General features: G+C 44.2%; 1 protein-coding gene across 1 annotated transcript in view; it reads left to right on the top strand.

The window, feature by feature from the left end:
* Nucleotides 1–17,006, top strand: part of CASS4 (Cas scaffold protein family member 4) — a 289,095-nt gene that overhangs the window by 26,551 nt on the left and 245,538 nt on the right. The window lies entirely within an intron of this gene.

The raw sequence follows: 17,006 nt of genomic DNA, 5'->3' as shown, positions 1-17,006 counted from the left end.
GAAGGAACAGTAGAAAAGGTCGCAACGCTAACCCTGGAAGTGAGTGACAAGAAGACAGCGTCCTAGGACAAGACCAGGATGACACGTGCAGAGTGCGCAACTGCATGGGGAAGCCTGGCCAGAGAAGATGAAGGAAAAGGGACCAGGGTACGTCGTGAGAAAAGGAGAAGAGAAGAAGAATGATCGTAGTGGCACACCGCCACCCAAGAAAGGAAGAAAGGAGAAATCGGAATGGCAAGCTGCCACTGCAAGAAGAAGTCGCCCCTGCGGAAAGAAGCAAAGTGACAAGCACTGGAACACCTGAGTGCAAAGGAAGACCAGCCTGGCAAGAGCACCGGCAGTGCAGACCAAAGACAACCACCTACGAGCCATCCATCCACATGGCGATCGCAGAAGAGAGCAAGCTAGACGGTTGGCGACATCAACCTCTGTGATTTGAGCGGAAGATTTGGATGATGAGACTACTCAGGCCTCTGGAGGTTGAGGACCTGACCTACCTCGCACCAGCCCGTGACAAACCAGAATCGGAGGCCTCGAGGGACTCTGGTGGCAGCAAGTCCCGCACGGGAGACAGGTCTACCGATGCACGTCTGCAGGACCCAAGGGGATGAAAGCCTCGCCAGCGATGAGAAGAGTCTACAACCCAACCTTCAGGTGGAACTAGGACACAACGGTGAAGCTCGTGGAGCGCCCTGCTCACGGCCCGAAGGCTATGGTGGAGCACCACGACCGAAGACACCAGTCCAGTGGACGCCTGGCAAAGAGGTCCTCCCGGACATCTGGTGAGAGAGGAATACCGGCGAGAGGGGCATCCTAGTGAGAGGGATGTGTGCACCTACTCTATTCATCTGCCAAGAGTCAACATGAAAGCCTGCCCGGAAGAATATAACGAAGCCAGAGGAGAGAACAAAACCAGAAAACTGTCAACACCTGTATCATCTAGTTATCTCTCATCACCAACGGAGCAAAGCAAAGGCAGGGCTGAGAACAGCAGACAGACAGCACAGCCAAGGAAAGAACCCGCCGAACAACTGCGGACCGTGCCTCCGAGAACTGCAAGTCCAGAATACGAGAACTATACTGCCTGCGGTTTGCAAGCAGCCAAAGAGACTCATTTTGAAAACGCAAGTCCAGTGTTATTTTCTGTGTTTTCTTTCCCCCACAGGTTTTGGACTTTTTCTGTTTGGTTTAATTTTTTAACCAATTTGGAAAGGGATGTAATGCCCAGCATAAGTTAGCAGTCTAGTGCTGAAGCCTGTATTCACACTTAACACCCACCCACCACTGATGTCACTGGTCATGTGACACAGCATCAATAAAAGAGGCAGAGCGCACGTGCTCTGGGCCAGTTGCACCAGACCTCCAGTGTGTCCTGTGTCAGCATGTGTGTGCCTGCCAGCATGTGGGCCTAGGGCCCTTCACAGCCCCTTACAGAAGGGACCTTAAATAAAAAGCCCTGCCACCCAGTGGTTGCGTCTCCCTCTCCCTTGACTTATGGATATTTTTTGGGATTCCTCCATCTGCAGCTATCAAAGGGGGGCAGCTGCCCACAGAAAATTCTCTGCAGCCCCTGACTCACTCCCCTGACACCCTTGACCCCCAAAACTGAGCCCACTCGGACCCTCAATAACAGCATCAGCATCGTCAAGTGAGTGGTAACAGTGATGGGGGGAGATGGTGGAGACCAGGGGAGGAAAAGGGGAAGACAAAAAGCCCCTGGAGCAGGACAACGCCCAGAGGCATAAGGGAAAAGACACCCTGAGAAGGCTCAGAGTAAAACAGAAAAAACATAGCAATATCAACAACTGCCCCTCCAACCCCAGCGGTGAAGGGAAGAGCATTCGGAACATGGCAGGGGTCTGAAAATTATACAGAAAACAACAAACAAAACCACACCAAAAATAAATAAATAACAAATAAAAAAAATTCAAGCCTTCAAATGTAGTCAAACTCATTGCACGGAATCATAACGGAAAATGAACCTGAATAAATCACAGACAACTAATTGGAGTGCAAGGAAGGCACAAATCAAGCACTCCACCTCAAAGGAACATAAAGAGAGGAGTACAAGGTATTAAGCCATCAGCCACTGGAGGAGATAAACAAATAAGCATACAAATCAAAGCAGGGGGCAACCCCCACATTAACACAAAACAGTTGTGAAAGGTGGGACAGCAGAGAAGAAGATAGAGCCCTAAGTTCATAAAACAAATAAAGCAACAACTAAAGAGACGAATAACAATATTCATTAAAATACTCAAACAAAAAACTAAAATACGTAAGGAAAGGTAAATGACCCATGAAACTGAAGCTCCAAGTAACTGAAGCTCCAAACAAATTACCAACCAAAAGAGGATAGTAACTGGCCTGCAACTCATCAGTTCGGCACTTGCCCCCCCCGGCATCATCCACCTGCCCAGGTCAGTTATGAGGTCGGGCACAGTAAGAAAGTCCATTACAAAGCCACTACCTGAACGTAACAGAAGGGCGGCTGTATTAAAGGATTGCGGAAACATGGCAGCCACAAATAATGATATAATTGAAATAACCAACATCAAGGATATTAAAAGTACCAATAAAAGTATTGGTTGTAAAGACAACAGCTCCTGTTAGACCATTGGTATAGAAGCTAGTAACGATAGCTGCCCAGCAGTTATAAAAGAATCAAAAAATGTTAATCAACCAAACATCATACTTAAGAGGATCAAAAGAGACAGAATAGAAGAGCTTATAAATATAGAGGAGGCACCCTTCAGGAAGATCTCAAGCTCCTACCAGCAAAACATTTACACTAAATTTACATTTCTAAAAGATCCAGGCAAAGCAATCTACACAAAAAATGAGGACATTGAGGGCTTTCAAACCCCACTACAGCCCGGGAGACTAGAGCATCCCCTATATCAAACACAGAAAACAAAGGTTAAAGTTTCGGACATACACATAGACAAAAGTCTAATGGCTTTTTCCACAAACTGGTCGAGATGCCCAGAGGGGGATGGAATTTGAGGAGAACAAACTGCTGAAGGGATTGCGGGGGCCAGCAGCCCGATAGACAATCCATTAAAAAGTCCACAGGACCAGGAAAAACACACCGTTGGGCCAAAGGGAGAGGGTTATAGAATCAATAAACACCCCAGAGCACCTGGGATCAAACGTCTTGAGGGACCTGTCAACTCTCCCCCCCCCGGAGCAGAAATTACAGAATGGACAGGATGGTAGGATTGCAACATCTCAGCCCAAAAAATAGCGCTTCATTGACACCGAAGATTGTACAAGCTGGCACCTTGACAGTTTTAAACCAGCAGAGGGAAATCGACCTAGCTAACTCCTCCTTGCATTCGCCACAAGAGTACTTGTGCAACACAGACAGCGACATGCCCTTTCTCGCTTCACAAGAATGGGAGGATTTAGTGGCATCATACAATTTAAAACCCACCATAAATCGTCCCATAGAGGAACCAACCTGAATGCACGGAGAAGGGAGCAAAGGCCTGTCAGATACATTTTGGGTAACTTTACTAAATGAAACCCAGATGCATCTCCTGATTAGGGGATGTCCCTCAGTGCACAGCCATCAGGCCCATTGGGGCATATAAGGTTAAAAATAAATGATTGCATCGATCCAAAAAAAGGATTTTTATTTTCTTTATTCTTCTTTCAAAACTAGTAACTTATCTCAGAGTTCTCAGTTTTCACATTCCAAACAATCATAATTTAACAAAATATTCCCGATGCATTTCGGGCAACTATGTGCCCTTCTTCAGGGGACTCATCTATAAATAAAGTCAACAATATGCCCTTATATTCAAAACATATCCAACATCATAACATAAAGTGCAAATTAACTCATTTGGTGCTCAAATGTCATCACAAAAAGGTGCATTATTCATCAAATATCCAGGATAGATCATTCATCCATGTAAAGTTAAAATCTAGTGCAATTCTGTCCACATGTGACTACTTTTATCGCCATTAGAACCCAAAAGCTGTAAAAGAATTGCCGTGTACAACATAGAGTCACATTTCTCATGTTTTAATTCTTGTGTGTGTAAAAAGTAAACTCGTGGTTATGGAAAAGTGTAGCCCAAAATCAAAGCATAACATAAATCATGTTCGTAACGGAAGATCTGTGTTTGGCAAACAGTTAGGTAAACAAAGAGGGGTCCAGTGTGCATGCAAGCTCATGCTAAATATAAGAGAGTGGTTACTTAAGAAATAAAAGATGATGGGAAAACTTTAAGACAAGGGTATTTAAGAGCCTTGTTTTCAGTAACCAAAGAACCATCTTTGACTTCACCACTGGCATCTGCCTGCATCCAACAAGAATCACTATATATGAATTCCCTGTTATTACGAAATATAATTGCATTGCCCTTTCTCCATCCCTCAGGAAATCCCATACGCTGTAAAAGGATGTGGCTTGGTCACATTTCTGCCATCAAGTAGCTCAAATAAATCTCACTTTCAACCAAAATTGTACTCACTCCATCCACGCAAACATGAGGCTTGTAGATCTTTCTCCCTTTAAGCCTAATTTCATTCTTAATTATAACATCCTTTCTGAGCTCTTCTTTTGGTGGTGCAATAGTGCAATATTCTGCGTGTTAACAACTGTTTTTTTCTTCATCCTGTTTGAGCAATTTTGCTCAACTATGTCAAATACAATTCCTATGGTCCAGACGATTCTGAATTCCTACATCTCTTTCATCATGCTTCTGTTCTCCTTTTCCACTCTGCTAAGACATGGCTAGTTCTTGAGCTTGTTTGCTGTACTTGATAACTGCCCACTTTCTCCCAGTGGCTGTGTCTGTGAACAGCTCAATGCATGTTGGGGAAAGGTTGCACTATTGTCTAGTAAAACCTTACACTACTAGGTGATCACCTGGACTTTGTTCATGGAAGGTCTTGTAAAACTATGAACCTTGGTCTGTTGTTCATGATAGGTGTAACTACATAATAATGACCTGCACTAATCACACGCCTATCTCCTTTGGACTCTTAAGTCTTACTATTAGTGAATCTTAGTCTTCTCCTGCAGTATGGGAACATCTCTCTTGCTCTAGTTCTCTCTACCCCTTTCTTTTCTGTCTTGCTTTGTAGGAAAGTGCCCCTTTTTGTATGGTCAACCCCCTCTTTTTGCTTCAAATGCTGATGGCTATGACTCTGATAGTGCACTGGAATCTGCTGCCTAGACCCCAGTGCCTGTGCACTCTCCTAAAACTTTTATGGTTGATTTGGTAATCCCAAATCGGCAAAGGTTATGGCCCCTCATAAGTCCCTAGTATATGGTACCCAGGTTATAGGTGGTAAAGGGGTCCCCAGGGCTGCCACACAGATTTGTGCCACAGTGAGTGGCCCAAGCAAACTACGGACAGCAGGCCAGACTGAAGGAGCAGTGCAAACTGTTTGAGCACAACTGTGCCCCCTCCATGTGCGGCACAGTGAAATGCACTGCCTGTAATATAGGTCAGTCATCCTTGAGGTATGCCTCCTCAGCCCAGGATGCAGGGTGCAGTATATTAAAGGTAAAGACATATAAGTGTACAACTATATGTCCCTATAGTGACTTCCCCATTGGAAACTACTATGAGTGTTAGCAGGCCATGGGATTACAAGGGCTGTCAATCGGGCACTCTTGAGATTGGTATTTCCATTATAGTACCACTAAAATAGGTCATGTTTTGGGATCAAACAACATGCTTTCTGACCACAGACATGTATCTCATGCCCTGGGTGACTAGGCATGCACCCAGGGGGTGACCTTACAGGTTTCCCTCCTGGTTCCCCAGCTTCACTTTGTTCTGGCTGACCAGCCTTTGCTATCTTGTGCCTGCTGCCGCCAAGACAGGATTCTGAACTCCTGTCAGGCAGTGTGATCACTCCCAGGAGTCAGGAACAAAGGCTTGGGCAGGAAGGAGGTCACACCTCCTCCCCCTCAGACAGCCTAGTGAAGTGACACATCAAGGCGGTGAGCTTTAAAGACTACACCACCATTGAAATGTACTCTGAATGGAGAAAAAAGCCCTCCACCTGCCCCAAGTACAACTACACCCACCCAAGGTGGTGAATTAGCAATGCAGGGAGGTGTACACCACCAGAAGGCTGGCCCCACCTCCAGGGTGAGCAGCCTGGTCTGTACACCACAACTTAATTTCTGCTATCTTTAGGAGTGGCAGAATACAGATTTCTGGGTAGGAAAGTTGACCTGCACCCCCGTTGTGGTACCTTCTGAGGCGGATTAGCTTCAGGGACCAGCTGCCCATTGGCTACTAGCTCCCACACCCTTAATTTCCCTAAATCTAATATTTAAGGGACCCCCCTGACACCAGAACTGCACATCTAAGCAACTTGCATCACGGAAGGACCAAGAGAAGACCTGTGCCGCCCAAAACAGGACTTTGTTCACAGCAGCAAAGCAAAAGAGGGTTACTCTGTCCCTGTGGCAATAGGCTTGAAACTAAGTGAAGGACCATCATCCTTGGCTAAAACACGGCAGTCCTGGAGAGAGGGACACCTGTTGAAGCCAGAAGCTCCCTCAGACTTCCATGGACTTGTGGCACTAGTTGCCTGCAAATTACAGGTGTAAAATCTTGCCTGATTGGAAGAATCGCTGGCCATTGGGCCCTCCATGGGATTGATAAAATCCAAGAGGTCTAGAGCATTGTGGGAGTTGTAGTCTAGGCTGTCCCAAAGTTTCAGCCTGCTACCTACTCCTCCGGACCCAGTGAAGTTCCAGTACTTTTTGCTGTGCTTACCGCTGCCAAAGCTTGTTGGTCACCATTCCCGTAACCGACCCCCACACTCGATGCTGCATCTACAGGGAATGCTGTGCAACCATCATCCGATGTCAGCAGCTGTGTATCTGTTGTGTTTTTGCATTCTTTTTCATGCAGCACTGTGTACGTGGTAAAAATCAGCACCACCGCAGCTCCTGATCTGCACCAAGAACAGCCAGAACAACTCTGCACCCAGACTCCACGGGCTACATAAAATTGATCTGACTGTCATCGCCTGGTCCTGGAGCCCGCATAACCTTAACCCTGTAAGGGTTCCATGTAACTCGACCTGCAAGTAACTGATTGTCACTAGTGTTTTTTTTCCATTGACCACAATGCTAACTTCTCCAAGTATTTTCCTTCACTGATTTAATATTGCTCCAAAATCTATAACTCCAGTTATATGTATGCTATTCCATTAGTTTGGTGTCCAAATTAATAAGAACGGTGATGGATCAAACCCAGATCTTTTCACTGGGTGTGAGTGTTTGATTGGTTCAGATGCTCGGTCCATCACCACCCCCTTTTGTACCGCTTTGGCCGCCATAAGTGTGGCAGGGTATGCTCAGACGTGAGTCCCTTGCTCACCTTGCCACTGGATTCAAGCAAGCCGGGCTGAAGACGGCTGTAATGCCAGAAACCGGTCCTCGGAAGCTTGTTTCCGGTCCAGGGAAGGCATGGCTTGGCAGTTCGGGCTGGACTGTTCCCATGAGGCACAGGGTCAGACAGGATTTGCATATAGCCATGTCTGAACTGGGGTGGCAGAGTGGGCTAAAGAACGGTGATGGATCAAACCCAGATCTTTTGACTGGGTGTGAGTGTTTGATTGGTTCAGATGCTCCGTCCATCACCACCCTCTTTTGTACCGCTTTGGCCGCCATAAGTGTGGCAGGGTATGCTCAGACGTGAGTCCCTTGCTCACTTTGCCACTGGATTCAAGCAAGCCGGGCTGAAGACGGCTGTAATGCCAGAAACCGGTCCTCGGAAGCTTGTTTCCGGTCTAGGGAAGGCATGGCTTGGCAGTTCGGGCTGGACTGTTCCCATGAGGCACAGGGTCAGACTGATTTGCATATAGCCATGTCTGAACTGGGGTGGCAGAGTGGGCTAAAGAACGGTGATGGATCAAACCCAGATCTTTTGACTGGGTGTGAGTGAGTGATTGGTTCAGATGCTCTGTCCATCACCACCCCCTTTTGTACTGCTTTGGCCGCCATAAGTGTGGCAGGGTATGCTCAGACGTGTGTCCCTTGCTCACTTTGCCACTGGATTCAAGCAAGCCGGGCTGAAGACGGCTGTAATGCCAGAAACCGGTCCTCGGAAGCTTGTTTCCGGTCCAGGGAAGGCAGTCCAGGGAAGGCATGGCTTGGCAGTTCGGGCTGGACTGTTCCCATGAGGCACAGGATCAGACTGATTTGCATACAGCCATGTCTGAACTGGGGTGGCAGAGTGGGCTAAAGAACGGTGATGGATCAAACCCAGATCTTTTGACTGGGTGTGAGTGTTTGATTGGTTCAGATGCTCCGTCCATCACCACCCCCTTTTGTACCGCTTTGGCCGCCATAAGTGTGGCAGGGTATGCTCAGACGTGAGTCCCTTGCTCACTTTGCCACTGGATTCAAGCAAGCCGGGCTGAAGACGGCTGTAATGCCAGAAACTGGTCCTCGGAAGCTTGTTTCTGGTCCAGGGAAGGCATGGCTTGGCAGTTCGGGCTGGATTGTTCCCATGAGGCTCAGGGTCCGACTGATTTGCATATAGCCATGTCTTAACTGGGGTGGCAGAGTGGGCTAAAGAACGGTGATGGATCAAACCCAGATCTTTTGAGTGGGTGTGAGTGTTTGATTGGTTCAGATGCTCCGTCCATCACCACCCCCTTTTGTACCGCTTTGGCCGCCATAAGTGTGGCAGGGTATGCTCAGATGTGAGTCCCTTGCTCATTTTGCCACTGGATTCAAGCAAGCCGGACTGAAGACGGCTGTAATGCCAGAAACTGGTCCTCGGATGCTTGTTTCTGGTCCAGGGAAGGCATGGCTTGGCAGTTCGGGCTGGACTGTTCCCATGAGGCTCAGGATCAGACTGATTTGCATATAGCCATGTCTTAACTGGGGTGGCAGAGTGGGCTAAAGAACGGTGATGGATCAAACCCAGATCTTTTGAGTGGGTGTGAGTGTTTGATTGGTTCAGATGCTCCATCCATCACCACCCCCTTTTGTACCGCTTTGGCCGCCATAAGTGTGGCAGGGTATGCTCAGACGTGAGTCCCTTGCTCACTTTGCCACTGGATTCAAGCAAGCTGGGCTGAAGACGGCTGTAATGCCAGAAACCGGTCCTCGGAAGACTGTTTCCGGTCCAGGGAAGGCATGGCTTGGCAGTTCGGGCTGGACTGTTCCCATGAGGCACAGGGTCAGACTGATTAGCATATAGCCATATCTGAACTGGGGTGGCAGAGTGGGCTAAAGAACCGTGATGGATCAAACCCAGATCTTTTGACTGGGTGTGAGTGTTTGATTGGTTCAGATGCTCCGTCCATCACCACCCCCTTTTGTACCTAAATTAATATTAAAACATACTCAATGTTTATAAATTGATGTCAGATTTCTCTTGAGCCGCGTCAATTACTTATTGTCCATGTTGGTACTCTGAAATGCTTAACACATCTTCCGCTATTAGTCTGAATTCAAGAACCATCTTTGAGGTATTGTAGTATTAAATGGCCTAACCACCACACCACATAATACTCCACTTTGCTTCTCTCTCTCCTCTTTCTTGGTTAAATGTTTTTTTGCACATTTTATATAGCGCTCGACCGGAAGGTATTGGAGTGCTTTACATGAGCACCAGTTATGTTACACATTCAGGCACGGGAGATTACGTGATTTGCCCAGAATCACAGGATGTGGACGCGACCCCGAGGCTCGAACCCTGGTTTCCAGCACCAAAGTTGGCAGTCTAGCAACGGACCACATCCTCTCCCCATCTTTCACTGTCTCGTGCTGCGGAATGCCACATCCCGGTCCTAATTTGAAGGTATTTTTACTGGTAGAGTCTGCAACAGGCAAACAGTTTTAGACTAGCACACTGTGTGATATTTGCTCACTTGACAGCCCCGGGAAGCAATGGATCTCCAATCTACACACAATTCATTTCTGACAACATCTGTAGGAGCCCAAGGCTTTGCATTGCTTCCATCTGCAAAGGTGGGTTAACAATAACTAAAATGAACCACTGTCACCAAGAGGCACTGAACATGTTGTCTTCTGTAGTGTTAAAAATATTACTGATATCAATTATACTAAAGCAATACTACACTGTTTTGTTAATCCAGCTGCGGTATCCCACTCAGGCATGGATTAGACTGTACCAGTAATTGATTACAGTTGGCAAAAGTCTTTTTGAACTCTAAGATGTTATATGAGTGTGCCCAGCGCTGGTGCAGTCCCTTCTCTCTCACTTCCGGCTTCTCGGCTCCTGCACCTGCCGGTTTCTTGATCCCTGATCCTGCAAAGGCAGGAGCTGAGTGAGTTGACCCCTCCTGGACTATATATGCAAACAACACTGATACTTCATAACTTAAAATACAACTTTTTGTTACTTAAAATTCAGAATAACATCATAGAATACTGCCTTGTCCGTATTCACGTGTATATCTCTAAAGACGTTTGCAGTGTCGTGAATTAAAGGCTTGCACCATTTAGTCGGCAAAGAATGTCAATTTCAGAGGAGGCTACTTTTAGGGGGCTGATGGCACATCAGGGTAGGGTTTTCAACCAATAGAGGCTGGGAAGACCGCTCGGAAGGTTAAAGAGTCTGTGGCGAAGTCTGTGTGTTCAACCTGCATGATGAGTTTGAAGTTTGAACACTAGTTGAGGACAATCCAGTCTTTCATTCTTCCTAGGTCCACAAAACTAGCCGTGCTGGGTTGGTTAAAGAAAGGCCTGTTATGTAAGTGCTTTTAAGGGGCAACAATTGGTAGTAATATTAAGTTTCGTTGTTAGAAGAATTTTATATCCAATTGCAAAATAGAAAATAAATTACGGACATACATGCAATAGAATAGCGTGCATAATCATATTTTGCTGCTTTATTAATGTCTTTACGGTTGAGGCAACAGATGGACACTCAGTCGCACTGGTGAACGCAGACAGACTGAAGGCAGGTTGCTTTTTTTACCTAAATTAGTATTATATGACTTATAATTTAACAATATATGTGCCTTGTCCACTGAAATGTCTATCAGAGGGACGAACTCTTGCAACAATAGAAACAAGGTTTATTGACAACAAGAAAGCACTTACTTCTGGTGCCCAATAAGAAAAGCTGTGGGCATGAATGTCTGTGACTCAATCTTCTCTTCAAGCCGACAATCTTGCAGCGTTCTTCAGCCTGCAGCGGGATACCACCTGTGGAAGCCACAAAACTACTCTTTGCCGCGGTTGTATGACGATACAACGAGGGCCATTTCAACGCGGTCTGTAAGAGCGTGGTTTTCACAATGCAAGTCGTTACATCGACTTGAGCTGGAGGGGCGCTAGACTTAGGAATAGTGTGAATTACTATTCCAACTCCAGTCTACATACAGTAGGGAAGGTGTTGGAAACAGTAATTTACACTATTCCTTAGTCTACAGCGTCCTCCAGTGCAAGTCGGTGTAGCGACTTGCGTTGTGAAAACCACGATGTAATAATACCACGTTGATATGGATGCGTGGTAAACGATGTCCCCCCTTCGCCGCTCCTGCGGGTCTACTCAACTTGGCCTCTGAGCCCCACCACTGTAGTCACCATCCCTGCTGCACATCTGTGAGGGAAACTTTAGTCCTGCTTCTCTGTCAGGCTGACCTCACTCCCTCAGCCGGAAGTGGCTTCCTGGCCTAGCCAGGCGGGGTGAGACCGGTTAATGTGTCCTGAATGTGCAGAGCTCCTCCCTGTCCCTGTGGCCTCACCTGGGGCCGCAATGCTTGATGGGAAGGCCATCTGCGTAAGCACCAGAGTGTGAGGTGATCCCACATGCCCAGGCAACATTTAACGCTCCCTTTCATCCTGCAGGCGACCATGGATAGCGTCACCAAACCAGCCACCAACTGAAATTACTGCTGCTCCTGTCTGGCAACTCTAGGCTGGTAGCTGACTGTTGTGTGACGTGTCTGCTCATGCACCTCCAAACACTCCCAAATTGTGAGTGGGCATGCCTTAGTGGCCGTGGCATATGAGGGTTGTTCCACACAGTTTGTCATGAGGGATACAAAAGTAAGAGGGGTGCCTGTAAACTCTGCCACACTGCAGTTGCAGAGTTTTTGCTGAAGTCTGTGCTCCAAGCGGAGCGCCAAGTGGCATAACTCTGCGATCTCCACCGGCGTAGTGAAGTTCAACACTCACCCCTACCTATCAGCACATCAGTGACCTTGAAACACATTTCCATTAAATATGTTGTTTATTTATGTTGGAGGCTTAAAATAAGTGTCTGGTGTTAGGACTCTGGATATGGCAAATAGTTTTTTTCACCAATGTTAACAGTATGAAATAATCTGATTGTGTAGATTAACAATAACAACAACAATAAGTGAACTCATTGAGCTATGTTCCTGTACAGAGAATTTAAAATAAAGTGAATCACAGCCAAAGTTCTTGATCATTAAAAATTATAGAAAGGTTAGATCGATGTAGAAAAGTATCTTAAGCTGAGTCTGAAAACCAGTATAAATAGTTTTTTGCTGTGTTCATATATTACAAATGTAAAAAACTAAAAAAGACTACCAATTGATTTATTATTGTCACCTTTGAAACAAAATGCAGGGACCTCAAAACTGATCTACAACTGATCTCCTTAAAGGGTGGATGTAAATTTTTTATCGGGACACCAAGCAGTTGTGCCAATAAGCATAAAGTATGTTTTACTATTTCATCTGCTGCTTGGCATAAATGGCACAGCTTGTTTCTCTTATCATGATTTAACCATGATTCTTCAACCTGAAAGAGTGGATATTTAAAAGCCTAAAATGTGCACATTCCCTTTTAATCTGTGATTCAAACTAAAGCTAGAGTCTAAGTAAATCTGTCTCATGTATATAGATATTCTGAACATAATTACAATTGAAATTAGATAAACTGCTAGCATCCTTTGGATATTGTATATTAAGAATATGAGCAACACTGTGGGTTTCTCTGATTTTTATAGCAGTCCTGAGGCTCTTTCCTCAGTGTTTAGACAGATCATCAAAGACCATTTTTAATACCATTCTGTCGATTATATTGCAGCTTTAAGAAAACTATATTACTTCCACGTTTAAATGATTTTAATGTTAGACACTATAAGACAGCCATGCATTATTTACAATCCCTTCAATCTTTGATTGTTGGACTTGCTCACTTTGCCATTGGATGCAAGCTAGCCTGGCTGATGAGGGGTGATATCCCAAAACTGGTCCCATAATGCTTGTTTCCGGTCCAGGGAAGACCTGGCTTAGCAGATCGGCCTGGCATGTTCCCATGAGGAACAGGGTCAAGACTGATTTGCATATGGCTGGGTCTAAACTGGGGTGGCGGTGTGAGCTAAAGAACGATGATGGATTCAACCCAGATCCATGACCGGAAGTGTGTATGAAAAGTTTCAGCACTCCATCCATCATCGCCTTGTGTTGACTGTAGTGAGCTACATATAGCATGTAATTAAGCACAAGAAAGTCTGTCCCTTTGGCTTTGAGTGGCCCCTCTCTATTCATTACAGTTAATGCTAAGATGAATATTCACTTGTTCTCGCTTGAGAGTGTTTTTTTTTTATACATTGACAAATGTGACTGTGAAATAGTGTAACCTTTATTAGATAACACATTGTCAATATATGGCGTGACTTCATTTTTCCTTGAACCCTAGCATTTGTTGTTCTTTAATAGTATTGTTGCATTCAACCAGTATACATGTCTGTGTGATTTTTTCTGTGTCTAATTGTTCCATGCAAATATTACAAATTAATGTATGATGCCACGAAAGGACATCTAAAAAAAGACTTCAACTTTACAATGTATGTACTTTTGAATGATCCTCTTGTTGGCAGTTTACCCTATCAATATTTTTAATAAGGCCCACAACTGCTCATTGGGTGATTTCTCTGTTATTGTTTGCACATATGAAAGAAGTAAAAACAGAGCTGGCTAGTTATATGTCTAGCATATAGTTAACAGATTAATGATTCCCAAGCTTTGCAAGTTACATGATAGCTGTTTATCCTTTGTTCTACCAGAAAACAAAATCTTTACGTGTCCTTAGCCTTTAGGCATCCCTAAAGCTGACACCAGATCTCATCGTGTTTATGGAAATGAATATGAGTGACCCGCTTTCTGTATTCTTGTTTCCATTCTTTGGTTGATTTGTTGCCTTACACATCAACAGAAAATTTTAGCATGGCACACAAGATCTTCTTAAACACCCTTCTGCATCTTTAACCAACCTTGGCAAATGCTTGTGCAGAATTGCACCTTTCTCAGAGGGATTGCAGGCGATCAAAGACTTCTGCCATAATCGCCTCCGAAACATATACATGTGTTTCTTCAGACAAGTAAGTCATAGAAGAGTTTACGAAAGACTTAATAATAAAACCCCACGACCACAATGAAGATACCTTTACGGACAGCGAGTGGACTTAATGTATCCTCTTGTTATTTCTTATGGTGGCAGATTCGGAGTTGGCCTAACGGCTAGGGCGGTCGACATCGAATCTGGAGAACTGGGTTTGAGTCTTGGCAATGAAGCTGAACATCTTGTGATTCTGGGAAAATCACTTCATCTCCCTGTGCCTAACGAAAATGAATTTGTCCTCATGTAATGCAACTGGTGCTATGTAAAGCGCTCTGATACCCGATTCGGGTCAAGTTCGCGCTATATAAAACTCTATTAAAAATATAAAAAAATACATTACATTGTTTATATGTTCATGTTTTACATGACTTTATTTTAAGCTCGGGGTCTGTGGACGAAAGTCACTCTCATGCCTGTCGCTTGAAAATAAAATCACCGATGATTGTGTGTACAATGAACTAAAGTATACTCTAATAGGGTTTTGTGCCCTTGACAAAAATTAGCACACTGTAGCGACGACCGTGCCCCAGTCTTGAAGTTCGAAGAACACGAACCAAGGTTCCTAAAATAGTGTCATTGAAAAAAAAATTGGAAAGGTTTTATCCACAGCCCCTTGACAGTGATTTAGACTTTGGTAAGAAGTGTGTGGAATACAATGGATAAAGTACCCCCCTGCCACACATTTTAACCTTATATGGATATCGCAAGTCACCGAGTATTTCCATAACCGTATGGAGGCCGAAGGCCAAATTCCTTTAGAAGGTTATGGAACTACAAGGTGACTTGCAATGTCCTTATTGTGTACGTCTAGAGTACTTTATCCCATATAAAACATGGCCACACCATCACCTTTCCCACAAACCACTTAAAACCTTGGGGCATAGCTCTTTCATATGCAAGAGCGAGCGTGTTTGCAAACATGAAGAATAAAAATAAAGCCTCTAGTGCAAAATTAAATACATCAAAATACTGATAGAATTTTTTTGTGAACAGATATTAGAAGCAAGTTGTTTTTAAAAAAAAAGCTGCTGTATCTTAGAATGTGCAGAAATATGCAGAAAGACTCTAGCTTTTCTCTATCTAAGAAGTGTTAAAAATAAACATATTCTCTCTGCTTGTCATTTTAATCTAGTGAAATAGAGCAGAAGAAAGAAAAGCAACATTCCATTTTCGTTGCTTTAAACAGCTGCTTTAATTATGCACCCTGATCTGACATGCCTTTCAACTCCGTGCTGATAGCAGGCATTGTGAAGTCAGAACTCAACTGTAATAACTTATGATAGTCGAGTTCTGACGTATTCTCTTTATAACCAGCAAATATATGTGTCACTAACTACCAATTGTAAAGACATTATAGAAATGTATTTATACAGGGGTATCAGATCCCATGTATATTATATTAATTACCTGGTAAACAAAGAAAGGGTTGATATAAATTACCAGTAAAGTCACCAGTGATTATAAAAGGGGCATTGGAAAACCTTTCTAATAGCAATTATAATTCCCTAAAGATAGAATTCAATCTACCAAGACACTTCTTAATCATAGGAGGCAGTAAGCATTAATTATTAATAGTTAAAAGGCAAGACGTCATTAGCTGTTTTAATCTACATTGCAAATACATATTTTGAACTAATCATACGTTTTTTTCCCCTTGAAAGCGTCATTTGGTGCTGACTGAATTAAGTCCCCACTTGGTCTACCCATAAAACCTTTTGATGCAAATGTGGCAAAGATATCAAACTACAAATTCGACAATTTTGAGCAGGCATTGAGAAAGTTCCTCAGGTCATCACTTCCCTACTTAAGTTGTTTAAAGACATGAGCTATGTTTAAACAACAGACCCAGGTCCTAGAATTAAAGAGGAAGTAGTCTTTCCCAGCTGCATCAGAAAAACATCAGTAACCAAGTCACTCTCTCTATTGAGTATAATCCCTTCATTTGCTCCATCCCATTAAATGTTGTGTTTTGCCTAATGGGTCAGTTCTTGAAACTAACTACCAAATTATCAACCTCATTTGAAGCGATTGACTTTGCACCCTTGTAGTTTCTACTGGTTTCATTCATAGTTAGTGCAAGACTATGTCAGATTTGAACTATATGGGTCTAAGAATGGTAGGATATTTCATTCTAGGGAAACGCTTCATGAAGATGCACATTGCCAGAGAATCTGTTACAAATTTTCTCAACCAAAAAAAGCTGGACCAGATGGATCTGGTTAGAACTTTACCCATCCCTGAGGGGACTGGCTGTTCTTGTTGTAGTGGTAGTCCGGTAGCAGCTAAGCAGTGGAGACTGTTCGCTTCTTTCTAGTGTCTACCAATGGTACCTCATTTCACAATCAAATAATGTTGTTCCTCTTTGCACTTTTGCTTTCTCACGTTGCATATTATCTCAAAAAGCCTCCCCTTTATTCCATGGCCTTGAATTACATTTTCCAATTGCTGGCTTTCCTTTTTTTTCTTCCAAATGAACCCCTTCTCACTTTCCAGCTCACCACCTCTCTCTGAGCCCAGCCTACTCTAAATCACATACCTGTTTGTCTTAATCTCTATTATTGTATTTCAGCTAATTGCCCACACCTCATGTCAAAGGCCAAAACCTCTCTTTCTTTGAAAGTCAAACCTTGCGGCCTAACAATACCTAATTTCCGTTAACTAA

This window comes from Lissotriton helveticus, chromosome 7 (genome assembly GCF_964261635.1).
Source record: "Lissotriton helveticus chromosome 7, aLisHel1.1, whole genome shotgun sequence".
Classification (NCBI taxonomy): Eukaryota; Metazoa; Chordata; class Amphibia; order Caudata; family Salamandridae; genus Lissotriton; species Lissotriton helveticus.
Note: the sequence above shows the minus strand (reverse complement) of the source record. Positions and strands in the feature narration are given on the sequence as shown.